We start from the raw sequence: 23,077 nt of genomic DNA, 5'->3' as shown, positions 1-23,077 counted from the left end.
TCCATGTTATCTGTTTCTGCTTTTAGGAGCACTTCTTAGCCCATCTAAAGATGCCAAAAGATAAGAGAATGAATCTAGGTCCTGCGTTAAGTATCTTCCTTTATATATGTGCCAACAACAAATGTGTGGGGGAAAGTATACATTGTATATATTGTATGTTGCAGGCTTTAGCTGTTTTGCTGCATCAAAAATTTGTTCAACGGAAAAACAATGCGACTTACAGTTAACTACTAGTTAAGTGTGATTAAACAAAAGACTTTTATATTTTGTTCCAAGAGTATTTGCTAGCAGCTAATCCACATACGCTTATTGGAAAACGATTTCCGCTTCGCACAAGGAGGTTTGACTCCCAGATTTGCCTGCAAAACATTCCAAATTTAACGAAATGAGGTTAAGCTCATATTCCACACCAAACCCAACCATATTAAGGAAGCCTGTAATATCCTGCGTGCTCGGCTACACTTTCAGCGCCCAGGCGTGCGCGCGCCTCAGCACGCGCTCTTTGGCTACGTGGGAAAACGGCAATAGCTCTTCAGTCTCAGAAAAAGTTAGAGGCTCTTAGAATCCGCTGTGAGAACTCCCGAAGCATACATGGCCGAGGAACTATCGCTTGCGACTGCGTAAAGCAGACAGCGGGAGGCGCGGTGATGGGAGGGCTTAAGGCCCAGTTAAGGGGAGAGGGAGGGGAACGTCTGTGAGTTGGAAAGAGTCAGCTGAGCAACCAAGTAAGTGTTAGCGGGCGGCGGCGGCGGCGGCTCGGGCAAAGAATCCTGAATCCAAGGACCTTGAGGAGGAAAGCCAATAAACAACGGTAAATATACGTCGAAAAAGAACAAGAAGACTCTACCCTCAGACTCTTACTTCTCTTGTTACTCCTACCGGACTTACTAGGTTATTTGTACGTGGGTTTTTGTGTACGTGTGGACGTCAGAAGTTTCTTTTTTTGTCTCCCCTCGCTTCCAAGAAAGTTCCGGGTGCTGATGCAAGAGGATCTCCTCCTTGCTTGCCCCGGTTCTTTTTCTTTTTGCAAGCTGTTCTTAGTCCGCCCTAAACTTGATCCGATCTGCACGGTCAAAAGAGTGTGTGGAAGGAGAGGGGGCGGGGGCGCCCAGCTCGCTCGAGTTCTCCGTCGCCCAGGAGGAAAGGGAGGCAACAGAATAAAAAGAGGGGCCATTGGAGGAGAGCTCGAAACCTGGCAGGTAAGTCTTGCCTGTAAAAGTGAGGAGTTGGGTCCTGCCTCGCTTTCCGTTTCTTTGCTGTGGTTGAGGAGCGGGCTAACAACTGAGTACAAGGCGCCTTCTCGAGCGGGGATTCTGTGAGAAAGGCGGGGGTCTTTTTGCAGTAATTCCCTTACAGCGGGAACGGGGAGGCCTTCGCTTGCGATTGGGTAGCTGGGCTGCTTGAGCTGTCTTTTGGGAAGTAAATTCCCTTGCGTTTAATGAGCACGCCTTCTCCTTTCTTCCTCTCTTTTTGGCACGCGCACCGCTGGTTTAGTGGGGAGGGATTAAAAGTTTATAGAACCCATTGGAAATACCCAAAACGTGCTGTGTTTCTTAACGGGTGACACAAATCTTCGCTCATTTCACTAAAAAAAAGGAAAAAAAGAAAAAGAAAAAGAAAAAAAGCCGACAAGCTTTGGGGCTAGAAACTTTGTTTCTCAGGACTGGATCTCTGTCTTTTTCACATTGCATCATAAAACAAGGGTGGAGTTCATATTTCTCTTCCTATTCTCCTCCCCTCCTAAGTAACTAGATTTGAGGGGCTTGTCCGGTTATGCCAATCACTTGTGGTTGGTAGTGCGGTCTATTGTTTGCCCCACCCACTTTGGGGAGTCGGTCAATCCAGAGATTGGATCGGGGTGGGGGCTGGGGCTGGGAAGAGAGGATGCATCTGAAGATTTAAGAGGGAGGTGAAAGAATTGTGGAGCTAATCCAGCAACAACCTGCTAAAACAACGTCTTTGAACTGTAATCCAGAAAGATATAAATATGGGCTTTATTCTCTCTGTGATATAATTTTGATTTGCTAACTATTTACTTGTTCAAAATTGCAGAAGAGTGTTACACTTTCTATTTCTCTTTTCCCTAAATAAGAATCATAGCACCTAAACTAAAGGAACAGTTAATTCCTTTAGAACCACAGAAGGGGGGAGGGAATGGCAGAGAACATGTCTATTTAAATCCAGAGTTTTCTCAAGAATGAAAGCAAATATACCAGTCCCAGGATAATGTTGCAGGATCCAATCTGGGTCTGTTACTGGTACTAGAGGTTTTGTCTTCCAAGCTTTTGGACTGATGCAGAACCTCAGGAAACTTCTCTGAAGTTGAACATACCCTTAGCAAAGCACATTTTGCATTAGCAAAATGTTTGCAACACTGTATTGGGTTCTTTTCTGGTTTAGGGTGTCCTTAAAGTGTACCAGATACCACATAAAATTAATGCTACTTATTTATGTGTCATGAGATTTTATAAAAATAGTTATGCGTAGCAATAGTTAAGGCATTCTTGGAATACATTCTTGTCACTTGCTGACTGCTTATTATTAGGTAAAGGAAAACTCTGGTTCCCTTTTCTTTTTGTAGTAAAGCTAAAGGGGTAACAAATTATTTTCATATAATAAGAGTTATCATATCAGCAATATATTTTGTAATAGATGCAAGCCCTCCTTTATTCCCATAGGCAAACAAGGTGAACTTTGTGTGTGTGTGTGTGTGTGTGTTAATCTGAAGTGTGTCAGAGTTCTTCTGTTCTAGCTTTGATTCGTAAGCTTATTTGGAATTTTAGTCTAAATTCTACAATTTAAGATCTTGCAGATTCAACTATTAGACCACTGTTGTATGCATTTGGAATAGTTGGTCATTAATTATCCTGGCTGGAAAAAGTATGTGGTTGCCAAAAATAAATTAAAGCTAGTAGCATTCTTTCTAATATCAACTTGATAATGGCTTGGTAAGATCACACTTGAAGTATTGTATCATGTTTTGGTTGCCACAATATAAAAAAGATATTGAGAACTCTGGAAAGAATGAAGAGAAAAGCAAAAAAGATAATTAGGGGCTTGGAAGCCAAGACTTATGAAGAAGGGCCGCAGGAACTGCTCTAGTGAAAATAAGGATTGGGGTGACATGATAGCTATGAAGAGATGCCACAAAGATGTCAACCTATTCTCCAACGCAACCGAAAGCAGGACAAGAAACGATGGAAGATAATCAAGGAGAGAAGCAACTTAGAACCATGGAAAAACTTCCCGACATTGAGAACAATTAAGCAGTGGTATAGCTTGTATCCAGAAGTTGTGGGTGTTTCATCACTGGAGGTTTTGAAGAAGACATTGGACAGCCATTTGGCTGAAATGATATGGGATCTCCGGCTTGAATAGAGGATTGAAATGGAGGACGTCTGGCGTCCCTTCCAACTTTATTATTCTGTTTGGTTGTTCTGTTATTCTTTCTATGATTATGTGTATCTATCCCATCAAGCTAAAAGAAAGTCCAGAATGGTATAGTATCTCCTGCCATGGGTAGGGGGTTAGACTAGAAAACCTCCAAGGTAAACTAACAGGTTTCATATATATAAGAATTGGTCATAAGTAACTTTTTTCAAAATCATAGATATGTAGTTGTCGACTTACAACAATTCATTTAACGGCCATTCAGGTTACAACAACAATGAAAAAAGTGATTTATGATCATTTTTCACACTTATGACTATTGCGGAATCCCAATGGTCGGTCACATGATCAAAAATTCGGATGCTTGGCAACTGATTCATATCTATGATGGTTGCAGTGTCCTGCAGTCATATGATAATCTTTTGTTCTGACAAAGTCAATGAGGAAGCCAGATTTACTTAACAGCCATGTTACTAATTTAGTAACTGCAGTGATTCACTTTACAAATGGAACAAGAAAAGTCATAAAAAAGGACAACCCTCACTTAACAAATTTTTCACTTAGCAACATAAATTCGGGGCTCAATTGTGGTCATTAATAGAGGACTACCAGTATATACATATATGTGTATGTGCGTGTGAGTGTGTGTGTGTGAGTGTGTGTGTGTGTTTTCTTAAGTTTTTGCGGGTACTTACTTCTGGAAAGCCTGATGATGGCAGATGAGATTCTGCCGAAACGTTGCTACAACTTTAAAAGCACAACTACAATGACGTGGGAAAATACCCGAACAAAGCTGAATGCCATATATATATATATATATATATATATATATATATATATACCCCCCCACACACATACGTACGTACATACATACACACATGCACATATATATACACACTCATATATACATACCCATATCGTGTTTCTCATAAAATAACGCCGTGTCTTATTTTTTTTTGAGCCCTGAAAAAACAGCTAGGATGTCTTTTCGGGGGTGACTTAATTTCCTTCCCCACATGCACCCCAACCTAGACGCCCCATGCACACTCACCTCTCCACAAGGCTGCTTCTATCGGCCGATGGGAGCTCCCCTAAGGCAGAGTCACCAGCCGCTTCTATTGGCAGGTAGAAGTGGCGTCGTGAAGAGGTGAGTGCTCATGGGGCACTCTAGGTGGGGGTGTGCGTGGGGGAGGAAATCTATTGGCTGGTAGAAGTGCCCTCACAGAGAGCACACACATGCACTCCCCTCTCCATGAAGCCGTTTCTATCGGCCGATGGAAGCTCCTCAAAGGCAGAATCACCAGCCGCTTCTATCAGCTAGTAGAAGCGGCCTCAGGGCGAGCACCCATGCGCAGTCCCCTTGCCATGAAGCTGTTTCTATCAGCCAATGGAAGCTTCCCGAAGGCAGTCACCAGCCGCTTCAGGGCGAGGCATTGCTGCCCGTGGAGTGTTCCTGACAGGACCTCCCCACGTGCACTCCCCTCGCCATGAAGCTGTTTCTATTGGCTGATAGCTCCCCAAAGGCAGAGTCACCAGCTGCTTCTATCGGCTGGTAGAAGCAGCCTCAGGGCAAGCACCCCTTGCACAGTCCCCTTGCCACGAAGCCACTTCTACTGGCCAATAGAAGCAGCTGGTGACACTGTCTTTGGGGAGCTTCCATCGACCAATAGAAATGGCTTCGTGGTGAGGGGAGTGCGCATGGGCGCTCACCCCGAGGCCGCTTTTACTGGTTGGTAGAAGTGACTTCAGGGAGCTTCCATCGGCCGATGTTCTATCGGTAGTAGATTGGGGTATTCTAGCCTAGGCTACCTGCAGGGTGTTCCTAAAGACAAGTTTTCTCCCTCCCCTTCCCCCCCATATCTCTTCACCTCATGTAGTTTTAACGAACGATGTGAGAAATGGTGGGGAAATGCATGGATTAAATAGGACTTAAATTGGGGGGGTTTAATTTCACCTCAGGACTAGAAATCATGCTGGGCCTTCCTATTGGTGGAGGCCGTATTGTTGGAGAAACATGGTATATATACACACACACACACTCACGCACACGCACACATATATATAGACACATATGCACACACATACACACATGCATACAGCTAGGTTTCCCTGAAAATAAGACTGGGCCTTATTTTCTCTTGGAGCCCACAATAAGCATTAAGGCTTATTTTTAGGGAGTGTCTTATTTTTTTTCCAGGTATGAGAGGCCCGCTTCTGCTTCCCGTGGCAGGGCAGAAAGCCACGTGATGAGCCAGCACTGTCGCTGCGAGGTGGGGGATTGGAGTTGCCCCATGCACCCACACCACAGTCATATCACCCACGCATTGACACCTCCGTCACCTGGTACAGTGCCTGTGGCAGCCCCATCCAGTAGAACCCGCTGTGGCTGCCAGCCCACTTCTTTTGCTTGCTCATGATGGTAATGGATCAGGAGACTGAGTGACGCACTGGTGCTGCAGCCATGAGGCAGGGGTGGTGCACCAACTTACCTCAGAACTGCTGCAGGCAGGCCATCCCATGCCCAACATCTGCCTCACCTTGTGGATGTGGCACCAGGATGCTGCTTGGCCTCCTGCTCCATTGGGGCTATAAGCAAGCAGAAGTAGGCTGGTGGCTAGGTGGGCTATTGCTACACATGGCTGATTGTGGTGCTGCTGTGAGGCAGGTGTTGGGGCATACATGGTCTGGCTGCGGGGACCCTCAGGTAAGCTGGTGCAGGGTGCATGGGTCAGCTCCATCCCACCTCGCCTCATGGCTCCGACACCACAAGGAACCAGATGGAATGCCAGGTACAGGTTCTTAAGTAGGGTTTATTTTTGGGGGAGGGGAGGAATTATATTAGGGACACATGTAAAAACATGCTAGGGCTTATTTTTGGGATAGGTCTTATTTTCAGAGAAACAGTATCTATCGTCTGTCTCTCTCTCTGTCTCTGTCTCTCTCTTTATCCATCCATCTATAATATCTTTTAAAAAGTAACTTTGTAACTCCCAACTCCCAACAGTGGGTTACAGCAAAAACATATGTACTGTACAGGTAATCTCGACTTAACAATTACTCATTTAGCAACCATTAGATATTACAATAAGATTTGAAAAAATGATTTATGACCAGTTCTCACATGATTGTGACAGCATACCCATGTCACATGATCAAAATTCAGGTGCTTGACACCTGGCATATCTCTGGTGGTTGTCATGTCCTGGGGTCATGTGATTGCCATTTTCAGACTTCCCGGCTGGCATCCAACAAGCAAAGTCAACAGGGGAAGCCAGGTTCACTTACAACTGAAACATTGTAAAATGAGGTACAACTCAATAACTGTCTTGCTTAGCAATTGAAATTTCGGACACAATTATGGTCATAAGTCATGGGCTACCTATATGAGAAGCACTTCCTCTGTTCCATTATTGTAAACATGTAAAAAGTCTAGGTTAGATGCATGGATTCATTGTTACGAAAATTGTCTTTTTCATGCATTGCGTACTATCATTTAAGTTATTACATAAACTGAAGGGCTTCCGATATTCTCCTGGGCTACTTAATTGAAATTTTAAATGTATTAAGAATTACACCAAGGCTAATCTCAAGATTAGGGGAGGGATTAGCCAACGTGGTTGCAGTTAAGGAAGCAGAGATTTTGTGAATGAAAAGAGTGCAACGGCAACAAGCTACCATTAATAATTTGAACTATTTATTACTACTAAGCAAAGAATAATAGAAAAGTAAACTCCAGAAAGATATTAAGGAACGTTTGGAGTTTTCACTTGAGGCACAAGTGGCTCAAATTATCCTACTTTCGATACATTCTGCAAAAGGTAACTTTCTGGAGAAAGCATTAGTGCTGGGAAAGATGAAAGGAAGAGTAGAGGATCACCAGCAGCAAGTTGGGGGCATACTCAGTTACAGTGGCAATTAATCCACCATTGGAAGACCCCAAAGACCAAGTTAGGGATGGGCCATGGTAGACTAACAAAATAACATGATGATGCACGATAAATCAATATAAGGCTGAGTTAGTGTCCCATAATAATTGCCAGGCTTCCTTATGAAGAGTAAAGTAATCATGATTCTCTTTTTGCGGTTGTAATATAATATGAGAGAAGGTTGCAGATATTTTAATTAAGTTCCTTAAAATGACTTTATGGAGGAATAAAAAAGTGGTTGACTTTGTTATTTTCATGGCACACCTGCGTAATTAGGAACTGAACTGCACAAGTGGCAGGTGGTGGACGAGCATGTGAAACTGCATTTGTGCAAGCAGTGGATGTGAAAGCAGTGCCTCTCCTGCTTCCATTGCTGGTCTACAGACCTGGAAAAATTGGGGGCCATTGCTCTGGAGGGTTATGGATTGTTTGCATAGAACAGAAAAAAAATGAAGTTATGGTTTATAGTTTTGATCATTAGATAGGGTGGATTATAACAGGAAGAGAATCATGAAATTAATTTCAGAGAAAGAATAAATTTATAATTGTACTTAAAACTATTGTAAAGAAAATTGAAAATTACTTTTTGTATTTTTTCTTCCCTAATTTTCTTTCTTGCATTTTAAACTCTTTGATTTTTTTTCTTTTTTTTACTCTATAATATATTTGTATTGTTATCCTTCTTTTTAAAACTTTTAATAAAACTATATGAAGGGTTGTTCCATATTATTCCTATTTTTTCAGGTAATAAAAGAAGCTTATTCAAGACATCATAATGTGGACAAAATATTTAATTTCAGTTATTAGGTGGACACTGAATGTTTTTTCTCTGTTTCTCTCTCTCTCTCTCTCTCTCTCTCTCACACACACACACACACACACACACACACACACACACACACAGAGTTTTCATAGTATAGTCTATAAGGATAACATATACTATCTTCTAAGCATTTTATAAAATAGATTATGTTTGAATTTAACATTGAACCGAGATTTATTTTTATCGTAGTTTGTTGAACAAGACTGAAATAATTTTAGAGATAGGGAAAGAAGTTCCCCTATTTCATCCTTTTGGTTACCCTTCCTCCATAGTAAATAACGAAGTTCTGGCAGCTATCCCAAATGCTGAAAGAGTATTAAAGATTGCTGCATACTTTCCTTAACTTCTTTTCCTTCACATCTTTATTGCATACATGAAAAGGATTTTTGGCTCCTGAGCAGGTTAATATTTTGACATAACCAGAAAGTAAGTGTTTGAGATTCTGAGGTGCTCTTTAATTTTTGCTGGTCATTTAAAATGCTTTATGACACTTAAAACTATACTGTATTAGAAAGTCATGTACTTGCACCCTCATTCTTGATTGCAATTACTAACTCCTAGCTCTGAGCCCCAGAAACAATATTGGAGATTTTTAACCATTTATTTCTGATGTACTTGATAACTATAAGGCAGGGGTGTCAAACTCAAGGCCCCGAGACTGGATCCGGCCCATGAGGCTGCCCTGGAAATAGCAAAGGACCGGTCCATGGTGCCCCTGCCAGCAAAAAGGGAGCTCGGCTCTCCCGAGCTCCCTTTTTGCTGGCGGAGGATTGCAGGAGGCTGTTGCAGCCAAAAACGGAGCTCGGGAGCCCATTTTTCCTGGCAGAGCAGTGAGGCCACCACAGGTGCCACCCAACACAAGTGATGTCATGCTGGCCATGCCCCCCCTTGCCCTCCCGAAGTCAAACACAACCCTGATGTGGACCTCAATTAAATTGAGTTTCATACCCCTGCTCTAAGGTGTATCATTTCTATTAAATTCCCTATCTGTGTGAAGTACATATTGTTAGCCTATCATAGGAAAAAAAAGTGTATTATACACCTGAAAACTATTGAAATCAAAGCAGTGACAGGTACTTTGTGATGAACATTAAATTTCAAGGGAGATGGGGGCACGGAAGCCATAAATTCTTTACTAAAGATAGGAATGTTTGACTTGTGTTTTGCTATTGTTTTATTCACTGATTGTTTCTGCCACCAGTTTTTTCCTCTTCGGGTTGGCAGTGACTAAGAAAGATGCTTTGTTTGTCCTTATGGAGATATGGGAAATATAAAAGATTCTTAAACTATTTTTTGTAGTTTTAACAAATCAGATTATAGTTTCAACCTTCCCTGTCAGCTTTCCCATTGACTTTCTGAGGAGATTGCAAATGGCAATCAAATGGTGGAGTACTCGACAACTAATTTAAGTGTGAACAAGTTGACAAGAACTCAGATTGCAATCACCTGATTAAATGGTGGGGGGGTGTTGTAAGATTTTGTGGTGACCAAAACATTAACTATTTGTAAAGCACCTTTTCCAAAGCTGTTGTCATTCCAGACTGCTGTTAAATCAGAGGTGGTATTCAGCAGGTTCTGACCAGTTCTGGAGAACCGGTAGCGGAAAATTTGAGTAGTTTGGAGAACCGGCACATACCACCTCTGACCGGAGATTTTACAGTATCCTTCCACTGCCACCAAGCCATGCCCACAGAACCAGTAGTAAAAAAAACCCGAATCCCACCACTGTGCTAAATGAATAGTTGTAAATCAAGCTTTACATCTACTGTGAAAATTTTAAGTTAACTGACACAGGAAGTCAGATATTTTGGAATTATTGAATAGGAAATAAAAATTGCACATTATGTTTTCCGCATACTGCTGTGCCTTTAGGAATCTGAGAACATAGAAGGGTGAATAAAATTCATCCTTTCTTTGAATCCCAGACATCTTCAATGAAAAACCACAATTGGGAATCTCAATTGGTGAGTGAAGTGAGAAGCCCATGTGACTACAATGGCTACAATTGCAACACTTCTAGTTGCAGTTGTTAAGTGATCTCCCAGGTTGTTAAATGGATGGAAGGGTACTGTTCCAGAAGGCTGAAGTAATGGTGCTAGTATCGTTGGTATCTGTTCTGCCTTTCAGCAGCCATTTAGAGTTCTTTTCCCCTTTGTTAATTGGGAGGAACTTTGTTGAAGGAGTGCAGAAATGCAACTCAGATCTTCAGGATCTGACCTTCATTTCTGCAGCCCACCAAAGAATGTCCAAATCTGGGAAAAAAAATCCACTGCTTTAAGTTGGTTATGAAATTTCTTTGCAGGACTAAATATTCTTCATGCTTTGACACCGGGTGCATTTCCAATTTCCAATTGTCATTTTAAAAAGTTTTTAAGTTGATATTTGCTTGTTTGATATAGTGTCCTTGGAGTTATAATAAGCAAACTTTATTCTTCTGAGGGGCTATGGCTTGATTCATTGTTTTTCAATCATTCTGTCCTATCAATTTCCTAGTTTCCATATCTCGCATTATGGTAGAAACTATTAATTTTCAAGTTGTCAGTTTGTAGGATTTTTCATCTTTTTTCTTGTTGGTGTTTGCAGTATCAATAATAATTATATTAATATTACAACAAGAATAAAAAATATAATTATAACCAATTAATGAATGCATATAAGCCTACTCCATTTACTCCAAGCCTGCCTTCTGCAGATTTCAATTTACTATAACTATGTCTTGTGGCAATTTGCAGTAGCATGAAACAAGGGTTTGTAATCTTTTAAGCAGAAGTATTATATGCATATTTTTAAAGGAACAGAATTGCAATTTCATAGAAAATTTATATATTTGTTAAAAAGACACATTTTTTACAGAAAACATGGAGTTTCAGAACCACTCGTTAACAGCTTGGCGCTTTGCTGGCATTCTATCATCAAAGGGAGAGGGAGGGGAAAACAAATGGACAATTTGCTGGATACCTTTATGGCGGAAACGTAGGTGGGAGGGGATTGACAGTTGAAGAAGAACAGAGGTGGTTGGAATCCAGTTTGCACTGGCCCTGGCATCTTCAAAGCTGTTTGCCCTGAGTGTGGAATTTCACCCCCCCAATACTACATAATTTTTCATAATATCTTGGCTAGATTGGCAACACATGGACGGATTTGGGGAAAGTGGACTTCATTCTGAAACGAACGTAAGTGTTCAGGAAATTTAGAAAGTTTTCAAAGTTCATGTTTGAAACAAAAGTTAAGTGAGATAATAATTGCTGTTTGATTGCAAGATTGGTGTTATAATTACTGAATCTATATAATTCAGAATAAGTACATAATTGTTTTCAAATCGGTATACTAAGAATAGATAATAGTTGGAGGGAATCTGAATCAAACCTTCTTATACTGACAATGTGTACTATGTTTCTGAATTTGCAGCTCTTTCATTGTTATATGCACTGATGAATTTAATGAATATTTAGAAATATATTGATTATTCTGAACAAGGATGGAGGAACATATTTTCCTTTCTGTAATACATAAAATATATTTTCTGTTGAACAGGTAGAATCAGAGATGGTATGACCCTGGACTTGGTTTCATCTCAAACTACTGGGGTATTACAAATATTTATTTGATGGAATGCCAGTTCATATGCAGTTTATAAAAGGAGCAAAAAAGATTTAAAGTTGAATCCCTTGACGCAAAGTTTATGCAGAAGAAGAAACTGTATTTCTTTTGAGAAGTATAGATCTCTTCTAAAAATGAACAATTTAATATAAGGCCCCAAAGTATTGGCAAAGGGGGAAAAATTCTGTCACTGGCTTTTATATTTAAATAATTTTAGCAATGTGGTACTATTTGATTTATATATAAAAATATAGATTCTAACTATATTAATGTATGCATTTTGAAAATTTGTGTTCCAAGCTGTAGTTTTGATTTCTTATTAACAGATGTGATCATGATTTCTTTCTTTAATTGTAACTGCAGTTAATCTAATGAAATTAGGGAAAGTTCTACCTATATGATTTTCTAGCTCACTGATTTTCTAGATCACATAATAATGGTGTTCTTCTTTCTTTGTACTAGAAATTAATGATGAAACTATTTCAACTAAATTCCAACTGTCCCTGTCTGTACTCTTTAGCTTCATTGAGACAAATTGGTCAGGAATTCTGTGTGTTCCAATTATAGACCTACTTCCTTAATAAATGTGGATGCCAAGAATGTAAATTTCTTGGGCCTGCAGGTTACATTTTGTTCTTCCGACTATTGTGCATGCAATTTGGGCTGAATTTATACAAGACTGTCAAGGATCTGATGGTATCAGGTTTCCGATTGATGTACTTGCTTTAACTCAATACATAAAAAAACCGAACAGCCAAAGTTTTTAGATGCTGACGAAGCCGTTTGTATGTTCTTTGGGAAGTTTCTGAAAGGTTGTAGTTGATTTCATTTTTCTCCAAAATTTTTTTTAGAGTGAGCTATTTTCTTCAGCTTTTAATTATGACTTAGTTGTGCAATTACTAAAGTTGTTTGTTTTTCTTACTTTTTGCTTTCTTTCTCACTCTCTTTTTATCATTAAAATTTGTATTAAATATTTTACTAGAAACTATCAACCAAATTATGGCAGGTTGGCTAGATATAATGCTGTTCTCTTTCATTGTTCAGTTAAAATGCTCAGTTTCTTGTCTTATTTTAATACTTGAATTTGGCATATTGTAGGTCTAAGAAGAGCTTCAAATGAGAGCTTCACTTTTAAAATAATTATATTGAAGTTTATTAAGTTGCTTAAAGATTACAAATACAAAGATAAAATACTAATGCAGACTAATAAAGATACAAAAAGCAAAGAAATGAAATGTGCAAAAAAAAAAACCATATAAAAGATATATCACCCCACTTTCTTCTAGACAAGTATAAACAACTTCAGTAATATAACATCTTCTCTGGTATTTCAATAAGAAAGATATCATATCCCTTTTGAATAATCAAATTGTAAAAATACATAATTTATCCTTATCAGCAAAAATCTATTAAGAGCTATCTTTAATCCCAACAAATAATGTCCCACTAGTTGATTTAATATCATTTTCTCTTTGTCTCCAAAGGAACAATTTCAAGTTTAATACATCCCTTTTATAAAGCTAAGTTAAGCAGGATTTCCAGATCTCTTTTTTTTTACTTTTTATTTGTTCCCTTTAGTTGTTAAGACCTTAGCAATATTCACATGGAAATCCATTACTTTATCTTTTTCCATATCACATTTGTAATCTGGCATTTTAAAATCCATTTTCAGATTCATACCATTTTCCACATTTCTCTTATAATCTAGCTTCTTTTAAAAAACAAACATTTTCAAATCCACATTCAAATCAGCTTCAACCTATATGTTTTATTCAGTAAAATCTGTTCCTTTTTTTGAAAACTCTAATAGATCCATTTTTATAGTGTCAGCCAATCTCGAAAGTGATTTTTGAGTGCATTGTTCCTAAACTGCCTTATTCTTTCTGTGGTTACGAGAGTCCAGTGAGTGGGGATGACTCCTGCCCTCGCCGATTGACTGTCTAAGCTGATTAAGCTCCGCCTTCTGTTGCTGGCCATGCCCCAGCTTTCAACTCAGTCTCAGACAGGACGGACATGTGTTTCTGAGTCAGTTTTGCTGGGAATGGAGTTTTTTCAATTGTGATTTCTGAGTTCTCAGCTAAAGGAGGTCAGGGCCACAGGCCATAGTTCTGTGGGGAATGGCCCAAGTGGCTTGGCAGAAAGGGTTTTTAACACCCTAGCCAAGCTCAGCAGAACACTGGGACTTCAGCCCTAGCCCACTGGCTGTGATCGTGTGGTAGCAGTTTGCGCGATCAGCGAGCAGGATTGGCCTATGAAACAGTTGATTGTCACTAAATCAGCCCTTAGTACCTGCACTGGGAGGAAGACCCACCGCTGAGGCTGGAGATTGTGTGGCATGCCTGGGAGATCTCCTGTGGATCCAGGCCTCTTCCATTAAGCTTACTGAGGCTTTTTTGGGTGTGAAGTGCTAACAAAAGCCCACCCAAAGCCTGAAAGGGTGTGGCAGGGTGTGGTTGCAGCACAGCGTTAGGCAGGGATTATGAGAGAGCTCCACAGGTAGCCTTTCAGGAAGAACCATGGGAGCACCCCCCAAAGAGGCCCAGGCCCAGTGTAGAGGCCACATTTATTCCTACAGCAGCAGGCATTTGTCATTCAGAATTATATGAATCTGAAGTTCTTGCTCATGTGGAGGCCATCATATCCAAGGCTATTAGAAGAGGTATAGTTGAAAGTCTCTACTTGCTAAGGGGAGGCTGAATCTGTGGCATCTGAACATTCCATTATTTCAGGGCCTAACCCATCTATTTACCACAGGAGCAGACAGATCTTACAGGATCCAGGTTCTCCTGATCCATCAGTGCACAATCAGTCTTCTCTGGCAGCAGAAGAGGATCGGAGAGAGTCAGATCTCTCTGAGGATGAAGGATTAATTCCTGATCAACCAGTCTTAACTGGTCTGTTCTAGCCTACCTTATTTTGATCTTTGTTATTTAAAGCAAAGAATACAGCTCAATTAGGGCCTGAGGCAGATGTTGGGGAACCAGTGGAAGATATTCCAGCTCCCCCAGACCAGCTTTTCTCTGAGCCAACTTTGTACACAGAGGTAGTTCCATCTCCACGACTGTTCCTGAATGTAGTCACCAAGTAATTAGACTCCCCTGCGTTAGCATCCATGTTATCATCAAATGAATTTTAACATGGGCCCTGAGCTTACCAGGACGCTTTAGGTGCTGGTGGTAGATAGCCCTGTGGTGGCCTTGGTGTCTTCATCCTCAAACCCAATGGACCCGGAGGAGGTCCTAAAAGTGGAAGACAAGAGGGTTGAACAATCTCTTCAGAGAACCCATCAGGCAGCTGTGTGGATGGTGAAAGCCTCAACTGCAGCATCCTTTTTTACAAGAGCCTCCTTGCATTGGCTCAGGCAGCTGCAAGATAGAATTCCAATCACAGATGTCCAGGCCCAATAAATTGGTGGTGGCAGCAGAGTTCATGGTGGATGCCACTCTGATTCACCCCCAAACCCATAGCATCATCAATGGCTGCCTGCAGAATGTTCTGGCTAAAGAATTGGCAGGCAGATGGCCGGTGCAAGTGGACAGTAGTGTCTGCTCTGGTCCGTGGTGAGAAGTTATTTGGGGAATCCTTGGATCCTCATTTAGTGGAAACCAAGGAGAAGAGGAAGTTCCTACCTTCCATGTCCAGATGTTCTGACTATTGCACTTCACCATATTTCCAGAGACCTTCTTTCAGGCCGGAACCCAGCCCAGGGCCACAAAGGTCACAGAGGCAAGCTCGCTTACCAAGAGCAACCAAAGGACTGGGTAAGCGGGGGCAGGATCCAGTATTCAGGCAAGCGGCCCTTTTGTGGAGGAGAAAGTCGCCCTTTCCAGTGTTCTCGTTAATTGCAATGCTAGTCCTCCCATTGGAGGCAAGTTATCCTGCTTTGCTGATCAATAGGAGGCGACCACATCTGACACTTGGGTGCTTAGTACAGTAAGATTTTTCTTGATTTTAGATCCCAACCCCCTAGGTTTCTTGTGCCTTGTCCCATATCTAGGGAGGCATCACAGAGGAAACTTATGGAGACAGCTATCCAACATTGGCTGGATATCAAAGCTATTCGGGAGATTCCTCAGAGTCAACAGGGAATGGGATTTTATTTCCGGCTTTTTGTTATTCCCAAAACTTCGGGATGGTGGTGGCATGTGATATTGGATCTAAATAAATAATAAACCCCTTTTGTACAAGTGCTTTAAGATGCAATCACTTCAGACTATCTTAGAGAGCATTTGGGAGCATGACTTCCTCACATCAATTGATTTGACTGAAGCTTATCTTTGTATTCGGATATGTCAGCCATATAGATGTTTCCTGCATTTCTGTATTCTGGGAGACATTATCAATACAGGGCCATGCCATTTGGGCTCTCCTCTGTACCTAGGATTTTACTAAGGTGTAGCAGCCTAGCAGCATATTTATGTGCTATTCCAGTAAGGGTGCAATGTCACCTGGATGATATTTTAATTCAATCATCTTTGGAGCACCTTACAAGACCTTCAGATGACAGTCTCGCTATTACAGGCCTGGCTTCTCCATCAATACTAAGAAAAGTCACTTCATCCCTACTATGTGTTTATTGCATTTAGGGGCTAATACTGATACTATCTCTTGCAAAGTTTTTCTCTCCCAGGATCGATGGCACAGTTTACAGACCCTGGCAGGCAGGATTCAGAGGGAAGAGACCGTTCCTCTGGTCCTTCTGTCTCATCTTCTGGGGAAGATGGTGTCATGCATTTCCATTGTGCCTTGGGCATGTTTGCATTCAAGGACACTGCAGTGGTTCCTCTTGCCTTATCAAAAGCTGGTCAGGAGTCACTCCTTGTTTAAAGTCAGGATCCCCAGATCAGTGATACAGTCATTCCAGTGGTGGCAATCCCAAATTATTTACAAAAGGCACCTTTACGGCTCGTCATTAAAACTGATGCCACTCTCCTAGGATGGGGAGTGCATCTTCAATCCCAGTTGGCGCAAGGCCAATGGTCAGGGCCAGAACAGGGACGGAATATCAACTGGTTAGAATTGAGGGCGGTCCACTTGGCTCTCAGAAGCTTCAGACTTTTAGTACAAAAGTCTCACATCCTGATTATGATGGACAATGTGGCCAACAAGGCCCACATAAACAAGCAAGGAGGGATACGGTCCAGGTCTCTGATGTTGGAAGCAGAATGCCTGGACTGCTGGGCAGAGAGGAATCTCTTGTCCATTTGGGCAGAGCACATTTCAGGTATAGACAGTGTGCAAGCAGACTGGCTCAGCAGAGCTAGGATAGATCATTCAGAGTGGAGCCTTCACCCCCTTTTATTTCAGGAGCTGATGAGCCAACCAGTACCCTGCCAGCCAAAATGGGGCATGGGGGGGCCTTGCATGTCCCCCATTTTTGACCTGGATGGCCTCCTGCAGGACCCTGCCCACCAAAATGTGGCACGGGGAGCCCTCTTGTGTGCTGGATTTATGAATTATCACTTAATTTGTCGCCCCTCCAAAAGGAAGATTCCCCTTAGTATGGTATTCGCGCATTCACAAGTTCCATTTGTTTGCATTCTCCCAGAGCTAGGACTCTGGGAGGAGACTAATAGATTGAGGAATTCACACCAAAACTTTCAAGTGAATTGTACCCCATGATCTGTTATTATATGCTTAGGAGCACAATGCATCTGGTACATGTGTTGCACAAACTGCTTAGCCAGTGGCCGGGTGGAGGGATCTTGGGAGAAGCAATAAAGTGGGCTTATTTGGAGAAAAGGTCCATAACATTACAAATCAGAGTATTCACAGAATCTCCGACAATTCCACAATAATATCCATTGATATTTCTTTTAAGAGGCTTGAAGGGCTGGCCACAGTCTGTAGCAGCCCTGGTGGTCTTCTAGGTAGCATTTTTGCCAATGCACATATTGGGCAGCTGGCTACATAGGTCTCTATGTTTTTTCTTTTATGTGGCCACCAAAACTCATTTACTAGGTGGAAAGTTTTCACAAATGCAAAGTATCTCTTCACTTTCGTATCATGGTTGTGCTGTAATAGCAGGGTCTACTGGCTTGCTGGAGTATATGATTTGACCCCCATCCATACCAACCCATCTTTCAATCAGAGTTTGTCCCTATGTTGCTGGAGCCACTCATCTTCCACTAAAGCCTGTCTTAGAATTTGTGCTAGATCTTCAACTTCTGGTATTAGTGAAGCTCGCTGCTGTCTCATGAGGGCTGGCATGGCTACTTGCTTAGAGGGGATGATGGAGTTGACAACTCCTCTGGCACTGTTGTACTGTGGCATCCTGGAGAGGGTGCCTGCAAGGAAGTTCTTCCCCTGGGTAGATAGTGAAGTGTGTAGTCAAATCGATTGAAATACCAAGCCCATCAAACTTGCTTGGCAGATAGCTTTTGGTGGGTTTTAGAGCTTCCAAATTGTGGAAAGCCCAGTGGACCGCATAGGCTTCCTTCTCCCAGGCAGTCTATTGCCTCACCATCTCAGAGAGTTTATGAGAAGTGTAGGAACAAGACTATATTTCCCCCTTTGCACCCTTCTACAAAAACACTGCTCCAGCAGCCACGTTGCTGATATTCACTTGAATTATGAGCGGTTTGCCTGGATTGGGGTGCTTTAAAATTGGCTCATCAGTGAAAAGGCGTTTTAATTTCTTGAACACTGCTTGGTACTCCAGTGATCACTTTAAGGGTTGACTGGTCTGGACTTGGTTACCCCTTTTATCCTTAGTAAATTCATGATGGGCAAGGCAATCTGGGCAATGAACTTCGGGTAAAAGTTGGCGAAGCCAAGGAAACTGCAGTTGCTTCCTCCTCCAAGGAGTCCCTCACTATAAGATTGCCTGCACTTTCTCGAGTCCATTTATACACTCTCTTGTGAAATCCAACATCTCAGGTAATCCAATCTGGTCCTTTGGAAACTTCACCTCTTGAGCATCTTGAGCACCGCCCTGACCATTTTTATATGCTCCTCCATCATTTTGTTATAGATCAATATGTCATCTAAGAATACAGAGGACTTCTTTATACAGGTGTTCATGCAGAACGTCATTTATCAGTTGCATGAAGATGGCCGAGTTCCCATGCAGCCCAGCCAGCATCATTCAGAACTGGTAACACCCCATGGGCAGTTGAATACCATCTTCCATTCATCACTCTTCCATATCCTCACTTTTGATCCTCTCTCAATTTTGTAAATATCCTTCCCTTTGCAACGTGTCCCAACATGTCCTTTATCAAGGAGAGGGGCACACATTCTCTATGCAAATATTGTTTAGCGCCCTTGATGATCTACGCAAAATCATTCTTTTCTTTGAAGAATATTGGGACCGTCATTTGTGACTTCGCTGGTTGAATAAAGCCCTGGGCCAGGTTCTTATCCACAAATGCTCAGAGTTCCTCCATTTCCCTGGGCATCATTGAATACAACTTTGGCTGTGGCAGTTTGGTCCTGGGTACAATTTCAATAGCACAGTCTGTGGAGCAATGGGGCCTTGACCCTAGCAGTGATGGGGATGATGGGACTACTTGTCATTGGGTTCTCTTCTCCCTAACTGTTGCTCTTGTGCATGACAAGGATTATCTTGGTAGGAGTTGGATTTCCCTTCTTGCTGGATGGAGGGATGAACCCTACAACTTGTCCCGTGCAGGTACACCTTTTTGCCTTTGGGAGATTCTTAGGCCTCTTTGGTTGTCTACAAGGCTGGGGGCAGACATTGGGCATGGCACAAGACACTCGACTGCCTGGTGGCCCTTCTTGCCACAGTGCTAACATCCAGTAGAGCTTGGATGTGGCTTTCTCATTTTGATAGAGGACGCCCCCCTCTTCCCCTCTCTGAATTCCTTGCCTCTCAGCTGGGCAATGACTGCGACTCTCCTGTCCTGTGTACTTGTTAAACGCCATTAAGTTGAGCTCCATCTCTGCCCCACAATATGATGCCTGCAGGGTTCATGCACCTCTTGGTACAGGTGGGTGTGGTGTTAACTCTTTATTCAGTCCCTCTCTGAAGTGGGTGACCAATAGGTACTGAAGCCAGCCCTGAGGCAAGTCGACAGAAGTCGTGAATGTACTTTGTCACAAGTCGATCTCTTCTGCTAGAGGACTTCTGTGCAGCTATTAGTGAAGTATTGCATACATTTATTTAGATTTTATTTGACTGGGTTGCACTTAAATGCAGGTGAACCTCCTGAAACTAGATGTTTCCTTCTAAATAATGAAAAGGAGGAATTTGTAAAATAAGTTTTATCTACAAAATATTCCATAATTTCTAAACCTATATTCTCTGCTGAAAGAAAAAGCAATTTTGCTTTGTGAGTTAGCCTATTGTGTAATATGTAATGCACGGTCCCCTATCTTATGGGTGCCTAAAACCAGTTTCATGGAGGACAGTTTTTCCACTGTGGGTGTGTTTTTGCATGTTGCCTGGGTCCTAAGCATGCGTGGATGGGGCTTCACTCACTTGTATGGCCCTGACAGGCTGTGAACCATTTATTCACATGCCATTTCAAAAACAGGCTTAAAATGTTTCAGATGGGAAACTCTTCTTCTTTTAGACATCTGCATGAATCTTCTTAGATTGGAAGGAAGATTTTTGGCATTGGAGCTAATCAGTTATATACTCCATAACAATTATATTTCTCTTTTAATTTGTTTATACGTTGTTTGGTTGTGATTCATTGATAATAAAATCCAGTAGAGCTGCAGTAATATATTTTTATTGGGATAAGGTTAATATAAATATAAACTTTAGCAGTGGTCTTTCACAATCTACAATTCTCTTATAGTTTCATAAATTAATACGAGGCAATTTGGTGTGTTCAAAACTATGCCCTGTAGGTTTATACTGAAAGATCTTCAGTTAGTGGGTCAAATGAAGTGCCTAACCTGAAATCAAATTTGTGGACAAATACTGTTTTTTGTGCTAGCAGCTGCACTCCTGTAATTTGAGCACAGTTTGTTCACAGTCTTGCAGCATGAGATCTTGAACAGGAAATGCCAGGGTTTGAACATGGGAATTGAGCCATAATCTTTCTCCTAACTATACAGAATTGATGGCTTTAATTTTTCTGCATTTTCTTTTTCTCAGTTGAACATACTGGTTGCTTTTTCAAGAAATTTTACATTGCACTAACTGGAGATATATGTAGCTATTTTAATAATGTGTCCTCTTGCTTGGATCTGAGTCCCCAATAGCAATAATCCTAATGTTACTCTTCATTTAGTTGTCTTAATAAAAATGGAAACTTTTCAAGATTACATAATTTTGAAATTTGACAGATTTAAGTGTTTTATGAGAAAAAAAAATGACTATTATTGTACTTGTAAAGTTTACAAGTTTATTGTACTTGTAACCTTGTGAAGCCTTTAGCTTCAGCACTTCCATGACTACCATTTGAGACAAGTGATTTGGGGCTATTGGGTGGAGTCTTTAGTGTCAACTGTCCAATTGGTAAACACAGCAAAAGAAATTCCTGGGACATTATTTTACCAAGAGCATAGCTTTATTGGAAATTCCATATAGGCACATAAGTAGCACAGCCAGTTCTAAAGTTGTCATGCGAAAAGCAGCATGGGTAACAACATTCACTCTTTCCCCTGGACTTCCCCATGGTTCATTGTCCACTAATCAATTACATTCATTTTGTTTGGGAACATTCTGCCCAGCTCAGAGTTTTCCCAGCATTTGATCTTGGAATGTTTGGACTGTCCTGGGCTGTGTCAGCTCACTTGATTTCCTCAATTCCCTCCCAAGCCTCTATTTCATTCCAATACTTTCGCTCCCTGTTTCCCTTTCTCCCTCCCGCTCCCTGTTTCTGTTGATGGGTTGCGAGCAGGGGTGAATGGCAAGTCAGCTATGACATGTTGACTTTCAAGAAGAAAGACAATGCTTCAATGAAACAAATGTGGACAATGTTACTTTACAACAAAAAATGTTTTTCTTTTTTTCTCCTATCGAGGCCGGTTTGGATACTTAACATGGAAGCTGTGGATGAGTCTAGGTGCCCAAACATCCGCTACCAATGTCTACCAGAAGGAATCCCTTCCATAACACTAAAACTACAATTTCCTTTTATAGTATCGGGTGTCAAGGATTTTCTTGATCTTGAAATGTTATTCTTCTACTATGAGAGGGGGAGGAAGTGGTTTAATAGCCAGAAAAGTGAAACACTGTGTGGATGCACCTGAGGTTTTTTTAGCTGTTCTAACTCCACTGTCACCAGATTCACAATTTGGATAATGGGGAAAGGAATGTATACTTAGGGCTCAACTTTCTGCAGGGGTGCCTCAGATTCAGGAAGTTAATGGATAGATACACATTGGCTCCTGCTCTAAATTCTTTTTTGGGCCTTCTCTTCTTATCTATTTGTCTATTTTGCACTTCCCTGCTTTCTCTAATGTCTTGTTCACCATGACCCTGGTAGCTTTCAAAGTATCTACCTACTCAGCCAATGAGGATAATAAGGGGGTCTCTTGAGAGTGTTCTAGCATAGGCATAAATTCTACCCCAGTAGCCACCCAAAAGGGGGTAAACCTGTGCTACTATGTACAGAATTATAATATGCCACTTCAGCGAAAGGTAACGGTTCAGTCCTAGGGCAGTACCTTCAATATTACATGATAGTTCCTGTAACATGGAATACCTGCTCTAGGACTGAAGTTGTATATTCATAGAATCCATTTGGTTGAGGATTATGGTAGGAACTAAGTTCCTGGGCAAAGCCGATCAGGCTCAGGAATTCACACCAAAACTTCGATGAGAATTGCACTCTCTGATCTGAAATGATGCACTTTGGGACACCATGGAGCCAGTATATATGCTGTATGAATAATTAGCTAGGGTTCAGTCCAAAGGAAACGTAGGGCATTCTATCAAGGGGGGCTTGTTTGGAGAACAAGCCTGTGATAGTCCAGATCAGGAGTCACCAACCTTTTTGGACCTCAGTGACCACCAACCTCATAATTTTAAATCCTGCAGACCATTAATATGAATTTTGACTGACGGTTGCTTGCTGACATTGGTGGGAAAGTCAGTCCCATATTCCAGAGCTACAGTAGTCACAGGACTGGCTGCTTGTCCATCCAGGTGCCGTGGAGTGGAGGAGTTGCTTCGGGATGACAAAAGGGCCAGTCTTGTGACTACTGCAGCTCTGGAATATGGGACTGGCCCATAGTGGGGTTGGAAATCTCTGCCATAGGGGGTGGCACGTGTAATGTGCAAATTTATGGGTGGTGCTGTATGCAAAAAACAGTGCAGCCCTTGCCGGCCAGTATGAGGTAATGGTGCTGTTGTGGCAAGAGGGAGGCGGCAGCACAGGCAGGCTGAAGTGGTGTTGGAGATGGCTGGAAGGTGCGG

At 41.6% G+C, this 23,077-nt stretch overlaps 1 protein-coding gene across 2 annotated transcripts in view; it reads left to right on the top strand.

Annotated features, from left to right (window-relative positions):
* Window positions 1–696: 696 nt before the first annotated feature.
* The window catches only part of GRB10 (growth factor receptor bound protein 10), a 110,705-nt gene continuing 88,324 nt past the window's right edge, over window positions 697–23,077 (top strand). Inside the window, exon 1 of one of the 2 annotated variants that reach the window (XM_026702342.2) lies at window positions 697–811. The gene's annotated coding sequence lies outside the window, so the exon portion shown is untranslated. Of the gene's footprint in view, window positions 1,200–23,077 lie in introns of both variants that reach the window. The other variant, XM_087916084.1, reaches the window with a different exon arrangement.

The sequence above is a fragment of the Pseudonaja textilis genome, chromosome Z, assembly GCF_049901715.1.
Source record: "Pseudonaja textilis isolate UNSWEBS1 chromosome Z, rPseTex1.2, whole genome shotgun sequence".
Lineage (NCBI taxonomy): Eukaryota > Metazoa > Chordata > Lepidosauria > Squamata > Elapidae > Pseudonaja > Pseudonaja textilis.
This window is presented reverse-complemented; position numbering and strand designations above follow the sequence as displayed.